We start from the raw sequence: 23,515 nt of genomic DNA on the forward strand, positions 1-23,515 counted from the left end.
GTAACGATGCACTCCATGTTCACAGTTCGATTATTAACAGGGCTTTCACTTTATGTCCCTACTCTGTGTATTGGGTCATGTTAATTTTCTGCAAATTCTTGAGAGAAATAAATTAGTCCATAAAATTGCCGTGAAAATGGGGTTTATTTGATCTCTGTAAGTAATGTAATTTGATTTTAAAATATTTGACAAGGTTGAAAAATTGATTTTTAGTTAATACAGTATGTAGTAAATACAGTCTCTCTACCACTCCTGGATTTCCTTTTAGTAGGTTAAACTTTTTTCAAATGTGTTATGTCAAAATATTTTAATCTTTGTGATCTTGTTTTAACTTTTTGTGTTAGTATATAAGTAGTTGGTATCTGCTTCTGAGCTGCATTGATTAATTGGAGTTAGTCAGAAAAATAGCATTATTTCAGGCAGTGTAGTCCCTAAATGCACATATATTTGGGAAAATGTTTGAATTTCAAAATTGTATTTTCATTACGGCTCCTGCATTTAACTCAAAATCATTTTTGCAAACTTTTGTTTTCCGCAAATTGGTTATGTGAATGCTCCCAAGAACAGACTTACACCAGAGATGTTGATTTTTCCCAGAAATGTTTTCTTTAATGATATTAGAATGCATAAAATATTTATCTAACTTCAGTATGTATCAAAACATTGGTCTACATTTTGCTTTTTCAAAGAGTATAATTTGGATTTTGTGATGCTTCAGATTTTAATCTCTTTTCGCAGAGTGCCTGAAAGGGTGCTGGCTATGTTAAATTGTCTTTAGTTAATCAAATTAATGGAAGTTAACATGCAAGTCTTGGGGGGCTACTAGGAGCACACCAAACAAGAGTAGGCATAGCCCCAGTAGTTGTGAAACCTGTTCCTTTAATCATGGTGTCTTGCCTCAGAGGATTTGGAGGAGCGTATGAGTGTCTTTTACTTGGTTTTGCTTTTAAGTAGATTTTATTTTGTTTCTGTCCTCACAGTGAATAAATAGGGGAGCTGAGCTTTTATGTTTGCAGTTAGTTACAGATATTTGGAAAAATGAATTGAACTGTTCTGCTAAGAGCTAAAACCAGGAGAGGTTATTTTGCGTGCAGGAAATCCATGGCCTCCTATAGCTATGCTTAAAAATGTTGAAATGTCGGTGATATTCTAATCGCTGTATAAGATCCTGCTAATTATAGAGCTTGCTTCCCTGTAGACAGTTGAAAGCAGTTAGTTTGCAATTTCAGTTACACATGAGTGCAAAAAGACAATCGCTGCAGAAAGTGTCAAACAAGTGAGCAAACAAAAGTTGAGCTTAGTAAAATTAAATAAATAGTGTTATTAAAAACAGGTTGTCAGATGCTTGGGGTAGGCAAGGCAGATCCTACTCCTTTTTGCAGAGATTAGGGTGAGTTTACATACATGTATGGGTATATCATTCATGATTTTGAAGGCATAAAATCATATCATAGAACTATCATTTCTCTTTATTTTTTTTCTAACTTCCTCACCAACTGTTGATCAAGGGAGTGATGCATGATGAAACCATTAACAATAGTGACAGGTCATTCTGGTTTATTCTGATTTAACATATAATGTTCTGCTAACTTTTATTGGAAGTCATATTTATCAAATATTTTCAGTGTGGTGTGATTGAAGTGGCACTCTAAAGGCAGTCAGTAATCCAAAACCTCCCATTTGTCTGCATCAGTAACTCAGCAGGAGTTGGACGGTTTGGAAAAAGTTCAGTTTTAAGTATATGCTTTGACCTCCTGCTGAAGGCTGCTCCTGCACCTTTCCTTTCTTTTTCTTTTCTCCTCTCCTTCTCTTATTCCTTCTTTTAGGGTGCTGTATTTTTTGTGTGCGTGTGTGGGGGTGTTTGGTTGTTTTCAGCAAGGATCGTAGAGTGTGAGGAACAGTCAAAATGATGTTTCAAGTATGGGCTGGAATCAAGGCATAATTGAGGGAAAAAAATGCTCAGATGAAGTTTGGAATAGCAATGAATAGATTTTTTTTTTTTTTTTTTTTTTGTCTTCGCAATAGGTGGAAGCATTCACTGACTTACAGTGGCCATCACTACTTGATCCTGTATTTGGACAGTTTCTGTTTTTTTTTTTTTTTTTTTTTTAATATTTATTTTGTTTTTAATTTGTTTGCTTTAGTAATGCTATTTTTTGAAACAGTGTCATTGTGATTATTAAAATGAAGGACCCTAATGGTATGTAAACAGCCCATTTAAATTTTATTGAGAACAGCCTGTCTCAGTACTTGGCAAAATATTAAGGCATAGTCACACCCTCAATTTATACCATTTTCAACATGCTTCTGAGACTGCTTCCCTTTCTTTGTCTAACCAGGAAAGGAGGACATAAGGCTCAAGCCTCTTTTGTTATTGGTGTGATACAAATGTACGCCATGAAAAGCCAAGACTGGGCTATTGGGTTTACTGAGCATCAGTAAGGTTGTTGTTCTGTTCTCGGTCCAACCAGCTGGTCAGCATTTTACAAGTTGAGCAGTATGATATCCAACTGTCAGTCAGATAAAGAATTAGGACTAATTTTGCTGTGACCATATGCGTCCTCACTATTGTGAGGGTGTGGATAAACAATTTCTCAAAAGGTGGTTGTATACATCAGCTCAAGGAATGCTGGTCTTCATAATCTACTTCAGTTAACAGCATTTAACATTTAACACCTCCTCAAGCAAGGACTTTGGCACCTGTTAAATACTTTGTAGGGAGTGGGGTTATATAAGGTAAGGTGTCATGTTTGCGCTATATTAGAGAAGTTACTCTTCCATACTTTTTTGTCTGTATTAGCTAATATTCATTAGTTAACTAAATATAGAATATCTAATCCATTGTACACTATTTATTATTGGAGCTTTGTCAGCACATGCATCATAGTGATTTTGTCTATTCAATCTTTATGTAATATTTCATGGTTAAATAAGGCTTTTTCTTCACAATGCCTTTTCTAAATTGTCTTCATGCCATCTTGTCCAAACAACATCTTTATAGCATCTTTTCTCTTAGAATTACTGTTTTAACCTTTGATTAGAAAAAACAAACAAACAAAAACTGGTTAGAACTGCACACTAAACACCTTCTGAGAGTCTTCTGTTGATTCTGCAGTCAACATGGATAACTCATCTTTTCCATTTGTTTCCCATAAAATATCCATAGTGAATTAGGTCGAAGCAGGTTTATTCACCTTAGTGTTCTTTCTCTGACAGAATCTCAAAGTGGATTCTTAAGGAAAAACATAAGAAACTGAATAAAGCGCTCTTTTACTGGGTTTGTTCTTTGGCTTCTACCAATCAGCTGGTAGCCTTAAGGCGCGTGTTGTAAGAAAAACTATATATAATAGGAATCAGTGGCCTGCTACCTGTTAATTTGTCTACCTTTTTGACTCAGGTATATTTCATATCTGTAAGTTTTATGGCAATTAATTCTGTAACTTGTCCTGTGTAAAAACATACCTTCTTAATGTGTTTGTCTTCTTTTATAAGTCAGTTAGGTAAGGTTTTCCATATCCTTATATAGTAAGAAATAATCCATAACTGCTACCTTTTCAGTTTCTCTATTAACATGAGTCTGCATCTCTCATCTGTTATCTCTATCATCTTATTTTTCAGACTCTCCCTTTCTTTCAGTGCCTTCTTATTTGGAGGACAGAGTAATTTCTCCATACATTCACTCATCCTTTTTGACTGAGTCATCCGTTGTGACTGCCTCTGTAGATACTTAAAGTAAACAATGTGATTTTTATGAAAAAGGCAATGAAGCTTGCATGTAATATTCAGTTTGCAAATATGCCAGGAATTTATGCAGTGGCATAATGTTTGGAAAGGAGCATTCACATCACCTGTCCCATGAGTGATTTTTATGTGGAGAAGCTAGGCTCGCTTTAGTTTTGAATGATACACAAAGGAAATAATGTTATGGAGGTTGGTTAGTGGGGGTAATGGTATCAAAATAAATGGGTAAATGTAGGATAAACATTAGAAGAAATGTCTTTGCTGTTAGTTCTGTAGTAATTTGGAAGTTTCCTCAGAGAAATAATGGTGGAAAACTCCTTTCAGGATATGTTTCTTTAAAAAATACAGTAACCAGCTGACAAAGGAAATCCTGCGCTAGCAGGGTTGGACTAATAAACCTCTTCCATCCCAAATGTGTCTATTCTTTTGTTGGTTTATATCGTGTGCTTCAGAAAGCCTAGATGGACATGGAGAATGATATTTTTCATGATAATAATTAGCAAGCGTGTAGTGTACAATCATATATCCACATGGATATCCACAGGTATGTGTGAGCTTGAATGTTCTTTTGAGTGGTGTTAACAGATGAGCCTCGAGACCAAAAAAGGTTTTGTGACTCCAGTTATCATAAGGAAAATGAAATTTGTGGGCCTGAAAAGAACGAGTCTAAGCACAAAATAACATTTTCTGCATACTACCTTTTCCAGGGGAGTTCTAAATTTTAGTTGCTGGAATTGGGCAAGTCCCAATTGTAAACTTCCTTGTAAAAGTATGTAATAAAATTGTAAGCTTTAACCACAAGTGACTGACATATTGTCTATGACAAAGCTAGAAGAGAGGATTTATTCTGATGGCCCTTCCCTATGTATATCACTTTCAGCAATTAATCAGGTGGGTTGAATGGAAGGAAAGGGAGTAAGGGGTGAGGGAGGGAGAGGTGAAGTGTGCCTGGTTATTGCAAAAAAAAAGACTTCATGAAACTTCTACTAACACTAAATTATTCAATGTTTTAAGTGGTATAGTGAGCATATCCCAAATCATATTTCTCTCTCTGTGAGTTTCTGGAGATATGAAAGGGATGCCATCTGTGACTGCTAAATCTGAACCATTGCATTCAATGCTTGATTCTTTCATTAGAATGAATACTGCACTTGAGATAAAAATATGCAAAACAACATTAATACTTAGGATGGAAAACATTTATTTTTCTATGCTTTAAATAATCATTTTGTCTCTGAATAAGTAAATTTATGTTTCAGTTGCTTGTAGCAGTAGATAAAAGACAACTTTACACGTGAAGAGAACAAAGGTACTGTGAGGAACTGTTTAGCTTTGTGCAAGTGAAAACAGACGGAAGGCACACATGCTTGCTGCAACTGCAAAGATGATAACATTTTCCCTTGGAAATAGCTGAGTGACTTGGGATGTGTTGCTTATAGTACTGAAGTGTGTGATTTTAACTCTTAGGCACTGTATAGGAACAGTTTTGCTAAATATGGGAACTGGTCATATGAAGATCATATATATATAAAATAAAATAACTGTTAAGAGAGTTGCCTGTTACATTAAATCTGAAAAATCATATGGATTCCTATTTTTTAAAGCAGAGGTTTGAGGTGTATTTTTTCCTTAGATTTGAAGTATGTTTCCAATTTTAAAAAGGAAGAGAGATGTTTCCTTTTTATTTTTTTTAAAAGGACTCAATCTCTCAAGCTAGTAAACTTAAAATGACAGCAGCTATAAATTATGAATCACATTATTTGTAAAATATTCATTGTTTTCATTCACTTTATATTCTATAAGTACATAAACAGAACACACAATGAACGATTTACATTTTTTCTTAGAATTTATTTAAATCTTACAAAATTTATCTCAGAGATACACAGAGGATTTTTCATATGGGCAAAATTAATTATGCTCTGAGCACTTCGGAAAGATCAGAGCCAACTTTTTATGTAATATTTTCTGATACAAATTTGGAAAATATTCTCCAGTCTGTATATCATAAACTAGGTAGATTCAGAAATGCAGGTTTCTAAGGTAAAACTGCTTGGCCACAATGTTGTGGTTTGTGAACACATTTTTCACATATCCTAAACAAGCCAAAATTAATATACATATATTCTGAAATTATGAGAATGGAGTTTCTTTGGTATAATACTGTAAAGATTCTCAAGTTAGGAAGCATTTGCTCTGTAGTTACCTGCAAAGAAATTTTAATTTCTTGCAGATTTTGATAGACATGTTTAAACAAACACTAGTTTACAGATATCTTTATTCCTTTTTTTTTTTTTTTTTTTAATATGCAATGATTAGGAGCCAAGTATTAGTGTTCCTTTAAAAAAAAGCTTTCTAAAATATCTTTTAAATATCTTTTTTCATTTTTTAATATTCCTTGATTAGAAACCTAGTATTAGTCTTCTTTAAAAAAGCTTTCTAATACATTTCTCCAAGTTATCAGTATGTTACATGAGCAGGTAATTCAGAAATGAATTTTCAGAGTGTATTTGAAACTAGTCTGGAAATGGACATGTGTGGTCAGAAAATAAAATGATTGCAAAAATGTTAGTAACTGGCAACTTAATATAGTTTCACTGTCTGTTCAGTGGAGGTCTCTGGTGGTGTAGAGGTGGCACTTGACGTGCATAAGAGCCACACTGTACATAATTCCTTCCTTATCTCCCTCACCTGCTTTTCCAGCAGCAAAATAAATAAAGCTATGGCATCTGATGCAGATCCAGATTCTCCACAGTTCAACAAGTACATGTGAGACATGTACTTGGTTTTTAACTTAGAAATCTGCACCTTATGTTGTCAAAGATTCATATATGCTCAAAAGCACTACTGTTGAATTTCTGCACAGGATTTTACTTCAAGTATCTCACCAAGAATCTTAAGGGATGCTGGTGGCATTTTCTTCAACTTTTCATTTTAATGGCTTTGCTGCTTTGGAGGTTTTCAGAAGATTAAAAGCTAAATTAATAGAATCATCCTGAACATATTTTGCTTTTACTATCTTTGCTGACTTCGAGTAGAAGCTTAGCTTGGAGTGGCACAAAGATTGCATTGTCAGTGTGAAGTCACTGAGCACGCACTTTTTCCATCGGTTTCTCTGCCACTTGTGCCTGTGCATAGAGTTATTTGACAATCGCTTGTTAGTTCCAGAGTAGAGCTTGTAAAGGCTAACGGGGGTTTGCATTACAACTGACAGCTGGCACTAGACTTTAATAGAGAGCAATTGTAGTGAGAACTACAAGTTTTGATAATGTTCCACAAAAATGCTCTTAAAGAACGATCTTGAAAGATGAGTACAGGAAGACAAGAATATATATATGTCTGCTGCATCTCAGCGTGAAGGATGTTGTCAAAACATGCTGTTAGCAGACATCTAAATAACCAGTAATTGATATCAGACTTTATTGAAACACTTAGACTGCAGAAGTATTGCAATTGTCTGTTTCTTTGGATTACAATCCCAATAATGAGTGTTGCATTCCTAATGTCCCATTTTCTTTTCATTGAAATTGCATTTTATTCTTGATAACACAACATGAACAGTAATAACTTGTACTTTACACAGTTGTTTTTTTTAAGACTAGAAGATGAGAAATTCATTGTCTAGAATTTGTTTGTAGTTTCAGCTTTAAGTACATGTCCACATCTTATACCACAACAATTGGCATATATGTTGTGCTGAGGCACAAGTAGACTTAAACAAGGACGAATCCTTCATAGGTCAAGGAGGCAAACTATTTCACTGTCGTGAATCTGTGGGTTCAGTGGTTGTCTACTGTAAGGGTAAAATTTGATGTGATAATTTAGAACAGCTGCTCTTTGACAGAAAGATTCACTTTCAACAAGGGAAGAAAAAACATATGGTAAAAGTTGACACTATGCCAACCCTGAATAACTGCAGAAGTGATACAGGACAGTTCTCTTCAACAATATGGTTGAAGTAATGCATTTTTACTTGCCGTTGGTATTTCCAGTCGTTACGCTTGTTTTTTCTTGAATAGTACCTTATCCTGTGATACTTATTCTGTAGATATGTTATAATATTTCTGAGTAACAATCATGATTAAGAGACAGGAAAGGGTTGCAGGCTTTTTTAAAAACAAACAAAACAAAAACAAACAAAAAAAAAACAGTTTGTTTATAACTGTCTAGGCTGTTCTTTGTGCTATAAAAAAATATCAAAGTTTCATAGAACAATTCCTTCAAAGTTTTTCAACCAAAATGACATGCTTTGTTAGAGGAGATGTTTAATTCATGAGTTCATTTGTTTTTAACAGAGTATTTAAGCATCCATTTATGTTACATTGCCTTTATTCATACACTTAAATTCTAGTATATTGGGCATGTGAATAACAGGAAACCGAATGAATTTTATGGTTAGCATAAGCATTAGTAGTGGTCAGCTCGCCTGTTGGAGTGAGGTGGTCATCAGGAGTACAAAATCCTCCAATCTGAAGGAACAGCTTTTCACAAAAATTAGTCTTGAGTAAAATATGTAAGCTCTGTTCACTTTGATTTGGCACAGATTTTTTAATACAAGGAGAACAACAGAAGAAATTACTTGGAAGTACCCAGCTTTTAGATCTAAGAAGTGCCATTAAACAAGCAACTAACAATCTTGTACCAACAGTCTACTTATGCCTAAGAATGCATATATATTTTTTGAATGCTAAATAATGGGAATATATTGAATAAACTTGTTTTTTTAAGGAAGAAAAACACTACCTTTTAGGAAAAAGAAAAAAATCTCTAAGCTGATTATTATAAAGTAGTAAAACATGTTGAAGTGGTCATCTGTTGCCCAGCTGAAGAAAGAAGGGCCATAAAGTTGGGCTAACGTTATATTAAAGTCAGATATTAAATATGTTCTTTGATGTTTTGCAACATTATACAGAGATTTGACCTAACCTGAAGAGTCCCTCAATCTCTGTAGATTTCATTTGAAGATTTACGTATGCATCTATAGAATTGTTTTATTTATAAGTGTATTGTGGAGCAATTTTTTTTAATATTATTCCTAGGAGGCCATAAGATGCAATATGAAATGCTCCTTTACTATCATATTGAATGGCATAATTTAGTCATTACTGTTATAAAAAGAAATAAAAGCAAATTATTCAATGTTGCATAGTTCCAGTTTAATGGGGCATCTCCAGCTGCTTTAGCATTCCTCAAATTACAAAACAACTTTAATTCTCTGAAACTCCAACAAGATTTATCTCTTATTTTGTTTTTTTCCCTTAGTAATGCAATCCTAAAACCAATATGACAAGTAAGAGCAGTTATTTTAACAGGCTGCTCTTCAAATCTGTTCTAGGAATTTCCAGGTTTTGCTCCCATAAGAATCATGGAAAACTAAAGCAGGGCTGTGGGATTGTGACTTGAAGTGAAGTCGAGGTGTGTTAACCATGAACATGAGATCAGTGTTCCAGCTCTAAAAGTGGCGTTCACCCTGAAAAAAAATGAGATTTGGGTAGGAAGCAGGGCATATTAGCAGAAGAAAATGTTCAGAAATCTCAGTTCACCATGGCTAATGAATCTTCTGTTTCATAAATTAATAGACCATTCATTAAACTGCCATTATATGGTGCATAACCTCTGTGACTTCGGGACCAAGTTTGACTGATAAGATGTGGTGTCCAGAGCCTTCACCTCAAGGCCATATGAATATGTATTTGTTAACTTGGGGTGGAATTAGGCATTTAATTACTACTTGTGTGCCATTTAATAAGCAGTGGAGGTCTTGTTTCTACTGATGTGTGAGGGGATGAACTGGCAGTGAAATTAACTGTAAAAGGGGAATCGATTTCTGGATCTTTTCTGTACCTGAACCAAGTACAGCAGACAGTGGCTGGGAAAGAAAGCCAGAGACAGTATTTTCAAAAAGGTCAGAACAAGAAAGCAAAGAGGAAGAGAGAAGAAAGGAGGGAAAAACTTACTTAGGTAAGTAAAATGTGCCTACCTTTTTTTTTTTTTTTTTTTTTCCTATTAAAATCTAAATGCTGCTGTTAGTATTCATAAATAAATTTGAAAAGTAAATCTGTCATGAGAAGGGAAATCATACTGATATGAGTTGAGACAAGAGCAGGATTTTATGGTGTCTTTAAAGGCAAGCAAGCATCTCCATGTAAGTTTGCTCCGTGCCTAACTGCTAAAGATGACAACATATGAGTTTCAGGACAAAAAATAATAATTACATTGACTGTTGGATGTCTGTATTTGGGTATATGGTAGTCACTTGACACGAGTCTTGAATGGAATTTCTTGTAAATGATGATAACAAAATAATAGTAATGAATGTGTTACACTGGAATATTTAAATCCTATCCTTCAGTAAACTGAGACACATCTGTGTTTCAATGAGGGTTGTCTAAATGAAATTGTAGTCTAGAAGGGATGTGCTATTTTCTCAGAAGCCTTTCCCTCAGAGGAAGGTGTGTACAAATGGTCCCTTTGTTTCTCTTCTAAGGTACTGACCAGAATTTTAAGTGTTTCCTTAATGTTGCTTTATATTGCTGAATTTTCAAGAGCACTGGGTACCTAACAGTGTCTCAGAAATTGTGGAAATGACTTCAAAGAGAAAGGGCTGCTTCTTGTCCTGAGGTCATTTTCATGATACAGAGATCCCAAGAGCTTCCTTCTGTCCAGTGAACTTAACCCTAGCCTGCAGAGCACTTAATACAGGGGCATGAAGCTAGCAACTCGCCAATGGTTATATATACACATATGGTTTCCCTTTTGTGTTTGCCCCCCACGATAGCCAGTGTTGCTGGTCCATTCTAATCCACAGTGAACCGAAATGGGATTGTAGTATGAATCACATTAGTTTTCACTCGAAGGGATTTCAGTCTCAGATGTTTATCTGCAGTGTGGTATCAACCTAACCTTTTAATTCTCAGCCTCTTCCTTGGCTTAGAGTAGACCTTGTTGTTCCCCTAGAAGTTAAATGTATTTTTTAATTGAAAAACATGCACACAGGCAAATAATAATAAAAAATAAAAAATAATAAAAAAAAAGCCCACAATGAAATTCTGTGGTAAAAACAGGTGTTCATGCAGAAATCTGTTTAGTAGGAAGTTTGTTTAAAGATGGATTAAGGGCTTCTTTGGAACTGAGTTCATTGTTTTCATGTTCAATAATTGCTTTTTAGGGCCAATGTGTTTAAATTACTGCCTTAAAATTCAGGCATGCCATCTATCTCAAATTCTTTTATAATTAGGGATTATCTTATAGCCTCTCAGTTATCCATCTGTTGGGAAGCTTCCTTGTCTGTCTTGCAATAATAGCAGTCAAGCTGTTACCACACACTTGCACGTTAGCATCAGATCCACAGATGTGCATCCACAGATTGCACATCCACCAGATTGAAAAAATCATCCAAAGTACAGGTGTTTTCTTGTCTCTCTTAAGGGCATCAAATAATCTAATATATTAGCATAAAATAAGCATATGCATTTATGACTACATATATGGTGGTATAAGTAATTTCTACTAGAGAAAAAAGTTCCTAGTTATAAATGTCTCACAAAGATACAGGAGGATATTGATTCAGATCATTTTTCATAAGTTACTGTTTATCTACAGCCTGTTTTTTTCATGCCATGCTTTAGGATTTTCGTTTTTGAGTTGTTGTGTCTTTCAGTTTCCTCTGAAGCACTGGATCAGCCACAGCAATCAGATGTAGCTCAGGGCTACCCATATTCCTCGAGGTTTGGACTTCTTTTAGGCACCTTGGATGCTATGTTCTTCTCCTGCCTTCTACATCAATCTTTTCACCAGAGTTGAGTTTAAGGGTAGGACAGAGATGTTTCCCTGTGTTGTTTTGCCCAAGTCTATCAGATTCCCAAACACTTGAACATTTTTGTATTCAATACAATTGTATTAATTGTACTGTAGAATGTCTGATTTTTTTTTTTTAGGATTATCTCGAACTCTGAAAAAAAATAAATCTTTGCGCTGCTGTGATCTAGGACTTAGTCAAGAGCAGTTCCAATCTCAGAGATGATGTGTTTTTAATACAGTTGTGGCTTTTTCTCTTTTATTGTGACTGTAAATCTGTTTTGGAGCATTGCAACTTGTCTTGTAGTGCTTGATGATGTGTTTTGTTGACTTTCAGTGGACTGTTTCCTTGAGTTGGAAATCTGGCTGTATCCAAGAAGGATTGATTTTAAAACAAAACAAACAATAAATACAAGGTTGCATACTGCTTCTGTAACCAATTTAGAAACAATTACTCTTGGATGGTAATCATGTCCTTCATAATCTGAGAAAGTTTCTAGTTGGTGAAGAAAATACACTATGCTTTTCTTCCTATTGTAATTATGAAGAAATTTGCAGTCAAAGGATCTTGACTGCAATGTATTGGAGACTTTTGGTTGTAATATCATTCCCACAAGGTCCTTGATATCACATTGATAACCTCTGAAGAGGTATAATAGTTAAGATTTTGTGTATTATTACTTTTTAAAGGTTTATGAGGAGAACATGAGTCCCACTGGAAAGTCATCAGGATCATGCTTACACAGCTTTCATAATTTCTAATTTCCAAAGAAATAAAGGTCTGTTCATTCTAGAGGAGTTCAGCTGAAGAGAAAAAAAAAAAAAAAAAAAAAATGGCCAGAGTCTTTCTGGCTGCTTTTCCCTGAGGAGTGGAGACGTGGGGAAGGCAGGAGGAAGGAGTTAGGGTGCAAGCAGCATGCCTCACCTTCTGCTTCAGCAGCTATTCATAACATCAAAGTGTTCATTTGTTCTTTCTTGTTGTTGACGTAACTTTTTATTTCACCTTCTCATGCTGTGATGGACCTGCAGACCTTTGCACAGGCTACTTTTTTATCCTTGTCTACTGCGTTCCTGTTTTGGTAAGAGGGAGCGGGTGGGCAAGGGGAAGCCAGCTTTCCCAGAGCAAACAGTTGGCAGGCTGTTTGGCTGAGGATTGATGCTCCTTGCTGGCTCTCAGCAGGACTCGGTGGAACCTGTGACGGAGACAGATGATGGCATGCTGGAGTCTGTCAGCTGAAACGGCAGTGGCCCGGGTGAGGAGGAATGCTTTCCTCATCAGCAAAGCTTGCTTTCACCTTCTCTGAGTGTGGGGAGCTGGGCAATGGCTTCCTGGTGGAGTGTATTTTTTGTCTTTATGCTTTATATACAAATTCTCTGAGCAAGGGGTTGCTCTTGCTGTCTTTGAGATCAGTTGCAAAATTCCCATTGATCTGATGATGGGAGTGAGCCAAGCATTTTGAACAATAAGAAGTTCTTGTACGGATGAGAACATATGTGTCTTTTTTATAAAACGCTGTTCTTCTTAAATAGCAACACATTAGTTAGGGGAAGCACTACAATAAATCACTGAATACATTTCCTTTTGTATTTTGAAATACCTTACAAATCAGATTATGAAGTTTGTAAAATTAGGAACGAATCAATTGTTTAGCCAATTTACCCAGTGAAGATCTTCAGCTCTGCCAGTTATTCAAAACCACTTTGTATTAAATTGCAATTGAAAATACAGGACAGTTAGTGCTAATATTAAGTCAGGTGGTGTTCTTTTAGATTCAAATTGGCTAGTCTTTATAACTAATGCGAACATGCACTCATAAATGTTTTAATGAACTGCATAATGTTGCATGATGCTAATTTGAGTGTGTAAATTATCCAGTTAGAAAGCAAAAGCAATTAGCTGTGTGATTTTACTAATACATGGAATCAAAATTTCAGATGATCAACTTGATAAAAAAAAAAAAAATTAAAGAGGTTCTGTAGCAAATATTCTATCTAAAAATAGCTTCTTACTAATAAATCAGCAGCTGAGTTTCACCAGAACAGCTATTTGCAATAACCGTGTGTTTGTGGATGTAAATTGGTCCAGCTAAAACTTAGGTTATGATGTAGATAGCTGCATGCTCTGTTATTTTTACAGCTCTAATCACTCAGGGCCCAGTTCTGCCAGCTTTCTGCATGCTGAGTAATTGTAAGAAATTTAATGGAACATTTGTACACCCAGGCTTTTTTAAAAAATATTTGTCAGTTACGACAGATATCACCAGTTGCTTGTATGTATCTTGTTGCAGAAGAGTTATGATAACCTGAGGGCTTTGTTTTCAGTGCTTGTGGTTTTTTATTTTACAGAGTCCTTCTGATCATAGTTTCACTATAGCTAGGGCTGTGTGCATGAGAAATGCTTCAATTAGCAATATATTGAAACAGTTTGCAACTGTCATCCTTCCATCCTATAATTTAGAAGTTTGCATGAATTATTACATTCATAGAACTGAACTTTCAGCGTGCCTAAGGACTCTGGGTCTGGTCTTCTGGTTCAAGTAAGTCCTTTCAGTGCCTTAACAGAAAAACTGTCCTTTTTCCCTCTGTTCGTCTTGACATATATTTTCTCTCTGTCAAAGCCATATATATATATCCCAGTACGGATATATATACATACATGGATACATCCCAGAAAAGAGAATAATTGAAATCTGGCCTTTACTTGCTGTGCACATCTTGAGAGAGCCATTTATAACAGGCAGGACAGGGAGATTTATTTGAAAACATATGGACACGGTGGGGGTGCAGCCTGACAAGGCTGCTTGTCCCAGCGTGGGGCGCTCCCTCTGAACCCAAACAGGAGCTGCTGGGGCTGGGTTGGGTGCCCCATGCTGGGGCTGGTGGTCTGCACCAGCTCAGCACCCAGCGGCCAGGGGGCAGCTTGAGATCGCCCGCCGCTGCTGCCCTATGCCGAATATTGCCCCATGGGTAATGCCAGGCAGCAAAACTTGCCAGAGGGGAATTTTACCTAATGCAAGGTATGTTAAAGCATTACACTTTTAATTTAGATACACATAGCGCTAATGCAAAAAGAAGGCAGGATTTCAGGATGACATGAAGGTAATAGAGTTAACATACAGAGGTGAGCTGTGACATAAATAATAATTAATGATTTTAGATCACGGAGGTCTGTTTTAAAACTCCATTTCAAAGACTTAGCTACAAAGGTGCACGTAGTGGAAAGAATCAAAACTTGATGTGGAAATGGAGTATTAGTCTTGTTTAAACCCTCCAGCAGCCTCAGTGGCTGCAGCCAAAAAAGTGTTTGTTTGCTGGGCTTAATTTGAGCTGTGATTTGGTTACTAGCTCTTTGCAACAGCTGTTTTAGTCTGGTTTACCCTGAGGAAATTTATTACAGAGAGTTGTTTAAAAATAATTATTTAACTAATGACATAAATTGTTACAATCTGAACAGCTTTTGTTCATAAGTTACAGTTCACGTCTTCCTAGCTTTCTCATAAGCGTTAGGTATTGTGAGAGCTGAAACATTCTCTTTTTAAATAGCAGTGGCATTCAGAAACATGAGGGATTTCCCCCAGATGTGTTCTGGTAAAAGTGTGGAACTGAGGAGCTAGATGTCCCTGCAGCATCATCTCGTCCAGCGCTGTGATGATTTCAGTCGGCCTCTTGGTGCATGCAAGGTTTACATGGGTCTTCATCCCCTAAAAGGGGAGAAGTGAAGGTGCTCTTTCTGATGTGTTCCCAGCATGCATACAGCCCATTGTGGGTTGCTACACAGCTGAAGGTGATGGTCCCCACTGACCTCCCACCTTCAGCTCAGGGTGGCTCTCCTGGGTTCTCCTGTGGACTCCTCTGTGACTTGCTCTCATAACCTATATTTTATATACCTTCTGCCTTCATTCCTTGTGTTTATAATTCAGTCTTTTTTTTTTTTTTTTCCTTTTATTTTCATTCTACTTTATTTTAGTTCTTCAGTGCCCAGTGGTTATGTAGCCAGCCCATACTGCATGATTTTTCTTGGCTGATGATGCAACCTCTTCTTACCACCTGTATTCAAACCAGGCTCAGCACTTGGCAGGGCACAGCTGCTCCTCTTCACTCAGGAAGATCATTTCTTTAATCATTTCTGGTGAACAGAGCCCCAACAGCTCTTCCAGAGGAGCACAGCTCTCCAAGAATCAGGCTGATGATTACTTTCTGACCTTCTCTGGCCCATGCTCTTCTTGTTCAAGGTGTGTCAAAAAGGTTACTGTAGTGAAACGTCCATCCGTGTTCAGAGAGCGGGCTCTTCCTGCCACAAAACAGTCCTTCGCCTGTTTTTCAGTCCCGATTTCAGGCTGCTTGCTTCATGGTTCACAGGTGCAGGCTAGAGAAGTTACTTCTCAGCAGCAGGAGGTCTTGCTGGATGTGCTGTCCTGCAGCGTGCTCGCCTTGGCCCAGGTGCCCTGCAGCTGTGCCCTGGGGGAGAGGAGCTGGGGCTGTGGCAGCAGCAGTGTGACCCATGGGACGAGCAACAATCCTCTGTGAGCTCCCATGACTTGATGTGCACGGCTGCTTGAAGAGGAGTTGGCATCCTATGTGCCAAAAAGTTCATCTGTTCTCTCTCTGTGTAGTAATTGCAGTAAAAATGGCCTTCTGTTTAATGGCTGCAAAACTTGATTATTGCAGAAAACGGTCTTTTAGTGAAGGTGGACTAAAACACAGCTTTAGCTCCACTAAAATGAGAGATTTCCCGCATCCCCAGCATCCCATCAAATGGTCTCATTCATATTTCATTGTGCTGATGACTATATTTGCTAAGAAATCTCTTTGTTTAATGATCAATCAGGGAATTTAATTCATTAATCTAAAAGCACTCTGCAGCATAATCAAGCCTCATCTACAGTTTACAAATAGAGTTCTAAAAAAGAAGAAGATTCAGTGGCTTGACTGCATAAATCTGTCACCCAGTGAGAAACAGAACCCAGATTTCTTGAGTCTCATCTCTCTGCTCGCTTCGTGAACCACGGCCACCTCATCACTGCTTCAGAATGATAAATGCCTCCCATTTATGAGCACATATACATGTTCTGGTAATACAGTAAACAATGAAGCCTTTCACTATTAAGTGAAAGTATTCACAAGAGGCCAAGCCTGTGGTCCTTACGTAGACAAAGCTCTTGTGGGCTTGAGTCAGAATTTTGCTTTGAGTGATTACTCGATCGAGTTCATAATGTGTATTTAAACCTTCTCAGGGGAGGAAGACATCTAGCTTGAAACAAATCAGAAGTGAGATTTTTGTTCTGTGGAATGAAAGAGACTAAATGCAGTATCAGCGTGGATGAGGTCATATGAGAAAACGCCCTTACAGCAGAAGTGAGCTGGCTTTGCTGTTGCTAAAATTGCTTTCCTTGGGATCAGTTAGCACATTTGCCTGTTATAGTTAATCTGCCTGGTGACTTATAGCAGAGGCATTGCTTTAGCTGCTCAGTGTATTATGTATGTATGTAATGACTGCTATTCCTAAGTGATATTCTACAAAATAACATTAATTGGACCTTGATTTTGGAGGTTGTGTCAAATCAGAGGTACTTTTGATTCAGCCAATGTATTCTCCAGAGCACCGCATCTTAGATATACAAAGCTGAACATTTTTATTGCAGATAGTTGCTTAAAAAGAACATCAAGCAACAGACTGAAGCACTCACACTTTACCAGGAGGGCATTCTGCAGACAAACGTACCTCAGAGCACTTTTCTAATACCAAAACTGAAAAAGTATTTAATAATTTCTTTCTTCACACACACAAGTTATTAATTATCAAAACATTTGTCCTGTTGCTGTACTAATGTCAGGCACGAGCAGTTAGAGAGGTAGTCTCCAGTAAGGGCAGATGTCTTGGTGGAGCTCTGGTCTTACTTGGTACGGTAGTTTTTATGTTCACAATTGTAAAGATATTGGATATATTGATCTATTCTTTAGAAGCAAAATAACCTTATTTGTAGCAAATCGGCACTAATATGTAGATGAGAATGCAGCAGACCTGTTGAGTAGAAAAGCAGTTGTGTAGGAAATGTCTGGATTCAGCCACAGTTTGTCTAAAATTAGCTATGTGCCCATGATGCATCATATTCTGTACTGCATTTGTTATGATATCATTTATCGGTGCCCAATATATGAATATTAAAAGCTCAATATTTGGACCCACTCAGGTTCATGTTTTGAGTTTCTGGAAGTAATTACTCTTCCATTTATTCCAGTAGGGTCAGTCCAGCTCTAGCCAAGGTTTGAATTTGTACTTCCAACACAGTAGATTTGAACTTTAAAACTAGAAAGAAAGCAACAACCCTCCCTGAAGTTTGCTGATGAGGGAAAGTGGCGTGTCTTGCATGAGATGTAATTCTCATGGAACTGAAACACGCTATTGCTGTACAGATGTATTTCGTAAATAACTGCTTCGTGTTAGCAAAGCCACAGAAGGCAGGGAGAAGTCTATCAAGTGAATCTTTATCATCTGGCAATATCTACATTAACATTATTTTCCTTTTAGCTGTGGCAGAGAAATCTAAGGACAGACAGTAAGGCAGAAACATTTATGAAAAGCCTAGATATTGTTTGCATAGATAGATACAGGGGTGTTAATATTTTGTTGTTTTTTCATTATTTAATGAAGGGATTCTTACTCCTTCATTCAAAAAAAAAAAAATTGTTGTTGTTGTTGCTAGATTTGCTAGGTGATTAAACAATCAGCAGGCTGCAATACTAAACCCAGGATTATAGAGCTCAGAACGGATGCAGATTTTTCTTTCATTTTTCCTCCCTTTCTGAAACAGCATAATTAATCAAGGCAATATTTCCTAATAATTTTTGTGAAAAGCAATTTGCTTCCTTCTCGTCTCTCAGGTGACAGATTGTTGAAGCTGAACCTGTGATCAGGCACCGTTTCAGCAGACAGTTGTCTGTTCCTATGGACGTTTCCCTGGCCTGATTGGCCTGATTTATAATAGCTGAGGTTGTGTGAATTTAAAAATTAATTAAGTTGAATGAATTTGTACTCAAGCAGACTGGCCTGAGCTGTGGAGATGCTAATAGTCCTGTGCCTGTCCCTCTTCAGCCAGCTGATCCCCCCAAGCCCAGGGCAGCTGTGCAGACAAAACCAGCATCGGGACAAGGTTGGAGCAGAGGGCAGCATGGGGCCAGGTTCCTCCTGACCTTGTTGTAGTTGAAGGATGAAAGCCTAGCAGCTTGTTGAAATAACACATCAGTAGGACAGCCGTGAGGGAATCTGCAGTGAGTAGTCTTTAGTGTTCATCTGTTTGGTATCTGCTCTGGCCCTCTAGGGTGCAGATGTCTCCACACACTTAAATGGCTGAGGGATGATGCCGCTGCTTTGAAGACCTGGGAGCATTGCACTAGCTAACATGCTGATCTGGAGGGCTGAAACATTTGAAAAAAGTCATTGGCTTTTTGCAGTGAATAATTTGGTTCTTGCTGTGGCTTGCAGGTGGTGAGTAGCACACTTCAGAAGCCTCTTCAGGAAAGGTATGTTTGTAGTCAATATAAGTCAGGTGAGTCATTTATGTGGGCTGCAGCAGATACTTGGATGCTGGGGACTCCAGCTGGGGAGTCCTGACAATCCAGTCAACAGTAAAAGGACACCTAAGCATTCAGTGACGTAAGGCGTTCTGTAGAGGAAAGTCATAAAATTGACATGACTGAATACACCCTGTAAAATAATCAAGAAAAAAAAAAATCTCACAGCAATTTTTGTGTTGTAGGGAGGTCATTTCCTGGAAGCTGTTCCTGTCAAAGGGAAACATGCAAGACATGATGCACTAGTTCTTCATCAGCCCCTCTCTTTTTTTCCTGTGAGAGAAGAAGAAAATGGTAGGAAATATTATCACAGGGCATTGCTTAATATCCATTGCTTTCTGAAAGACATTGTAATATATTTTAATGCAAGATGAGCAATTGGACCCCGAGGTGGTAATATACAAAGTGTTTTCAACCTCCACTAAACAGGTGAAAAAGACAAAAAGGTGTGTTCTTGGCCCATTGTTCTGTTTAGCCCTTTTTCCCACATGCTTTTCACCATACTTTTAGGTGGCTTGGGTTCTGATGTGTCGTTGTGGGGTCTAGCCATCCTGCTCTGCTCAGGAAACAAAGCTGCAGGAAGAGATGGTTGTGTGTTTTGAGTACAAAAGTTTCATTGTAGTAGTAGCTGAGTTAAACCACGTGATTTCTTGGAATATTTTTTAAATCCAAGAGGATGAAACAAAAGGAATGAACTAAGGTGAGCCTGATTAGGCCAAACAAAAGTACAACTGGATTTGGAACGAACATGTCATTGCAACATTTGACCAAATATTGATTCATTGCTTGACCAAGTGCTGGCTCTGATAAAATATCTACTGGCATCAGTCTGTATCAGTCTGCAGATATTAGGCAGTTTTGAGTTGTGCATAAGTATTTCACTTATTTATTGCTGTCTTCTTGGATAGATTTCCATTGATTTTTGTTTCTCCCAGTAGACCATGGTTTGGCTCTCTGTTTTGAGTTAAACTTAAATCAATCTTGTTGGGGATCAAGTTCGTACATAATAGCACACAGTCGTGCAGTATATTTCTGATCAAATTTCTGATCAAAATAGAAGTTGAAGGAGTACATTTAACTGGCAGGGATCTTAAACTTTCAGGTTGGTTTTGTGAACAGTAGGAATATGACCATGGCTCTAGCTGAACAGCTTTGAAGGTCACTTTAATCATTTGAAGGCTCAGGACAAATATCTGTATTAATAAACTCCTCTCCTGTCTTCATACTGTACTACATTCATTTATTTACTCAGGAATCTGGACAGAGCAAGAAGAGCAAAGTAGTCTCATGCTGCATACCATTAGAAATACCTTAATTTGCCAAAATGTCATCTAGTGTGTACACGTGTGTGCATGTGCACACATATATATGTAAGTATCTGCATGCACTCAGAATAATTTCTCTAAAAATGTTGTGAGATTTTGTTTCTATTGAAGGTAGGTAGGTTAGATGAAGCAAAATGGTTAAAAAAAATTAAAAAATTCGTTCTCTAGAGTTGTACATGAAAAGCAGAAAGATACCAATATGAAGTACTTTATACCATAAATGCTGACTTAACTGTAACGAAGGATGGCAAATATAAATCTGCAGGTTTGAAATTTTACCTTGAGTTGAACATTCAGTCAGCAGCAAATACTCAAATGAAGTATCAAAATGTGGGTTGGGAGGTAATTAAAAATAAAGAGCAGTGGATTCACATTTTCCCTCTAAGCATACTTATAACTTAGCCAATAGTGGTGTGCTTATTAAAATGATTAAATGTTGTATTCAAATTTGTCCAGGTGGAGTAGCTTTATCCTCAGCCATCAGCTTAGCAAACTATAGCAGTGGGACCCAGCAGGGCTAGGAATACTGTTCGGGCAGGCTTGTGGGAATTGGTTGGTGCTGGCTCCTGGGGGATCTTGGGTGCACAGAGCCACAAAGGGCGATCTTCTTGGCTTCCATCTGTTGCCTGCACTTGTAAGGAAAAATACTTACTGAATTTCAATAAAAATTAAGACCAGCAATGCACACACACAGGGCATTCATTAGAAACCCCTTACAGGTTTATCCTGGTGAATATCTGTCAGCATCGTTACATGTCACAGGTCTAATAAGGTGGTTTACAAGTGGGTATGCACTTGATATGTCCCATATATTATTATTTAAATGCAAATGCACACATCTTTGATCTACTTTGAGAAATATAAATTATATTTTTGTCTGGTAGGGTAACATTTTTGCCACTAACAACAATGACAGTTATCAGTTTATTAACTTAATATTTATTCTGAGAGTTTGTGTGCTTTTAACAGATAGCTTATGAACGCAGACAAGAGGCACAGGTTGCTTCTCTGATTACCTTGTGTCCAGGATAATGCAGAAATCTGGCAAAAGTGTGAATTAGTGTTTTTCAACATATTTGGATTTTTCAGATTCTGATTTTTATTTTTTCTTAATTGAAAAGGCACATGTTTGTATAATGAATTTAAGCTTTGATGTGGGCTTGCTTTTATTGATTAACTTTTGCAGAGTATCTTACAAGTAGTACAAGAACTATAGGGTTAAACAAAATGCATAAAATATATAAATGTTTTTATTTTAGACCCTATTTGCTTAAAGTTTGATAGCTGACAGTGGGGTTAGGATACTCTTAGATTTTGACTGCATGTTTAGCATATATTCCTTAGAACAGAATTATTGTGATTTTTTTAAAAATATATTTGTGCTAGGTAATGACAATGATTTAAATAAGTAGGACTTTTACAAGAGTAAGGAAAGTAGCCTTCTTTGATTGTGAGTATGGGATTGGTATTTGGATGAGCTTTCCAATATAATCCCAGTAGTTAGGAGATAATCTCCTGCAAAGCATGCTTCAGATGACATGTTGGAAAGGAGATGGAACCATGCCATGAAGTTACTGTTCCTAAATTCTATTTAATATCCTAAACACTAGTGCAGTGAAGTCCACAGTAGTACCGACCCATCTGTAGCAGCTACTGCCTCTAGCAAATCACCGCAGTGAACTTCTAGGCTAGTTTTTGAAAATTAATGAGTTTTATTTCTTCCTTTTTAGAAGCAGAGGTAAAATACATTTTGATGTGAGAACGATGTTTTCTCTGTAAGTGGGCTCTCAGTACCACTAATGGAGTATTCAGTCCGTATTAATTATGATACTGAGTTCGCTACCTGTAGGGCATGGCCTTCTTTATCTCATATCTCATTTTCAAGAATGCTCTGAACGTAAAATGAATATATTTGAAATGAGTCTGACTGTCATACTTCGGATAAGTCTCCTCTCAAACTCATCTGGTTTAAGGAAACGTGGGAGACTTCAGGGTGTTTTTTCATCCTTCCTCAGTGCTGTTCCCAGGTGTCATTCAGTTATTCCCAGTGATAATGTAAGATTTATGCATTGACAAGTGTGGAGGTGAAACAGTGGTTAAAGCAGTGCTGCAAGTGATACTCCTGATCCCAGCAGGAGCTGCTGGCCTGCTTGCATTTTTGGAAGATTTTGCAAAGTTTCCCCTGGTGAATAGCCATAAATTATTTTCTGGAAACTTTTTTTTTCATGGAAGCTAGTGTCACCTCTTCTGGCCTGTAGATTCCTGAGGTGCATAATAGAAGTTAATCTAGTACATTTGTGCTCAGATGATCTGAAAGCGTATTAGTATATGAAAAAAGAGGATTTTCAGGCTTATGAAATAAGAACAATTACCATCACACAATAGCTTGAATACTTTTTATTTCTTTTAACCACTGCTTTCATATGAAAGAAGGGAACTATAAAATCTTGTCCAAACAAAAGGGGGGAGGGAATAGCTTTTAAGGACTCAGAGTAAGCCTTCATTGCTATGGTTGTGCTCTAACTTCAGTTGGTCTCTTGAGAGCTGTAACATGTATTGAATTCATCAAAAAGAGAATGTATGTCAGAAATGACCCCATGTATAAGGGGGAGAAATCGGGTCCTGGTTTCATGGTGTATTAAAAATAAAGGCCAGTTTCAGCTCTCACATATAAAGAAAAGAGGAGTAGGATTTGGAGGAGATTACCAAGTCAAGCAGCAATGTTATAAATAAGTGCTTACCTTGATTAGTAGAGGACAGCCTGCACTTCCACATACTTGTGGTTTTGAACAAGCTTCAAAAGCCCTTGGTGATAGCGGGGAGATTCTTGGGAGGAAAACAAAATCAAGTGCATCATAGAAGTCTGGTGTGTCTGCTTGGGGAATGAAGTATGGTGCATATCTTCAAGAAATAGTTGGATTTTAGCTGCTCTTTCCAGTAACATTAAAAAAAAAAAAAAAAAAAAAAAGGCAGCCATCCTACATTGCTGCTCAGTTGTCTCAAAAGCAAGACTGTCCTCAGTGAGAGCCTGTACACAGTAAATATTAAGAAATACTGGGGAAGATCACAGGGGCTTGTGG

At 37.2% G+C, this 23,515-nt stretch overlaps 1 protein-coding gene and 2 long non-coding RNA genes across 4 annotated transcripts in view; all 3 read left to right on the forward strand.

Annotated features, from left to right (window-relative positions):
• Positions 1 to 23,515, forward strand: part of EPHA3 (EPH receptor A3) — a 223,914-nt gene that overhangs the window by 76,907 nt on the left and 123,492 nt on the right. The window lies entirely within an intron of this gene.
• Positions 7 to 19,170, forward strand: LOC118160457. The gene is made up of 3 exons (XR_004747509.1): positions 7 to 2,438; positions 4,315 to 4,318; positions 19,159 to 19,170. It is a non-coding gene; the product is annotated as an uncharacterized LOC118160457 (long non-coding RNA).
• Positions 15,354 to 17,063, forward strand: LOC118160456. The gene is made up of 2 exons (XR_004747508.1): positions 15,354 to 15,770; positions 15,898 to 17,063. It is a non-coding gene; the product is annotated as an uncharacterized LOC118160456 (long non-coding RNA).

This window comes from Oxyura jamaicensis, chromosome 1 (genome assembly GCF_011077185.1).
Source record: "Oxyura jamaicensis isolate SHBP4307 breed ruddy duck chromosome 1, BPBGC_Ojam_1.0, whole genome shotgun sequence".
Taxonomy (NCBI): domain Eukaryota; kingdom Metazoa; phylum Chordata; class Aves; order Anseriformes; family Anatidae; genus Oxyura; species Oxyura jamaicensis.